The following is a 1,826-nucleotide window of genomic DNA, read 5'->3' on the forward strand; positions in this document are numbered from 1 at the left end:
TTTGTTGTGATCAGGGATATAGGAAAGAATGTGCCGACTTCTGAAGTCACAAGATGATGTTGGAGTCACAAAAAGAGGTTGAGAAGTCCTGATATTCTTCAACAGCTAACCAGCTTCCCAGAGTGATTCCTTTAAAGGTGATAATACTCATGTGTATTTTAATTTTGGCATATTTGCTATTAAAAAAATAGTCAGGTTTGTTCATGTGCATGTATGTGTGAGACTACTGAGGCTACCTGGGGGAGGGGAGTATTAAAGCTTCCACCTCCCAGATATTTGTGATGAATTTAATAGCAATTTATAGGTGTAATGACTATTACAAAATTAGGAAACTGAATTGAGAGACATATTCATGATTTATATCATTAGAAAACCATTTCCCAGTCCACATATTGAGATAATTTACAGTACATGGGAAGACTGTATCTTTTAAGCAGATTACTGCTTTGATGCAACTTAGCATATTAAAAACTAAGAACCACAAAGTAAACATATTTATCCCAATAATGTAAAGGCAAATTTCTGGACTTCTAAATCTTCAAGTGAAATTTTCCAAAGCCACACTGTCCTTTGCTAAATGCAAATTAAGTAGTTCTCACATTTTTTGCAATACAAGGCTTGTTAGGCAGTGTTTGATTTAAATATACAAAGAGAATTATTTTTCTCCTTTGATATTTGTTAAGTGTAAATAAACAGAAATGGATCTTATAAAGTTACCTTTTATTGATTTCTTATAATGTGCCAGCTACCGTTAGAGGTTTTCATTACTTGAATATTTTATAGTCCACAAAATAACCTTACAAAATAGACATTTTAAAAAAGTAATCCCTACACCCAACAAGGGGCTCAAACTTACGACCCTGAGATCAACAGTCACATGCTGTACTGACTGAACCAGCCAGATGTCCCCCAAATAGGCATTTTTATCCTTATTTGGTAGATGAGGAAACTAAACTTAGAGAGGTCATGTTAACTGCCCAGTGTCACAAATGGAAACGGTAGAGCAGGCATTCAAACCCAGGTCTAACTGACTCCATTCCCCAGAAATAAATCAATACCTTCCATTCCCCAGAAATAAAATAAAGTCTGTGCTTTTTTTTTTTTTTTTTTTAATATGGAACACTTTATAAATTTGTGTGTCATCCTTGTGCAGGGGCCATGCTAATCTTCTCTGTATCATTCTAATTTTAGTATATGTGCTGCCAAAGAGAGCACAAGTTTGTGTTTTCTTAAATATGCAGGCCCCAGTTTTCATAATTATATCTGGCAGGATAGTCTGGGTTATGCTATGATATCGAGCAGCTCTGAAAATCTTGGTTGTTTAGTATAATCAAGATTTATTTCTCGCTCCTACAAAACTTGTTGTGGGTCTGGGTGGCTCATCAGGGCTACCCTCCCCTTATCCCAATCCACAGTGGTGGCTCAAAAATATAGGCTACCTCTGGGGTGCCTGGGTGGCTCAGTTGGTTAAGCATCTGACTTCGGCTCAGGTCATGATCTTGCAGTCCATGGGTTCGAGCCCCATGTCAGGCTCTGTGCTGACCGCTCAGAGCCTGGAGCTTGCTTCAGATTCTCTGTCTCCCCCACCTCTCTGACCCTTCCCAGCTCATGCTCTGTCTCTCTCTCAAAAATAAAAAAACATAAAAAGAATTTTTTTTGAAATATAGGCTACTTCTGAGCCCATGTTTTATCTCTTCCAGTTCCACCCAAGATCCCTTCCACTACTGCAATGACAAGGCAGCAGAGAGACTTGAGAATCACAAACAGCTTTACACTGCCACAGCCCAGAAATGATTTGTCACTTTTGCCCACATATTGTTAGTCAT

General features: G+C 38.2%; 1 non-coding gene across 1 annotated transcript; it reads right to left on the bottom strand.

The window, feature by feature from the left end:
- Positions 1–1,108: 1,108 nt before the first annotated feature.
- On the bottom strand, positions 1,109–1,215 carry LOC128773130 (U6 spliceosomal RNA). Its single transcript, XR_008417412.1, has one exon. It is a non-coding gene; the product is annotated as a U6 spliceosomal RNA (small nuclear RNA).
- Positions 1,216–1,826: the final 611 nt, after the last annotated feature.

Source organism: Panthera pardus, unplaced genomic scaffold (assembly GCF_024362965.1).
Source record: "Panthera pardus isolate Hobbes unplaced genomic scaffold, ASM2436296v1 HiC_scaffold_24, whole genome shotgun sequence".
In the NCBI taxonomy this organism is placed as follows: Eukaryota; Metazoa; Chordata; class Mammalia; order Carnivora; family Felidae; genus Panthera; species Panthera pardus.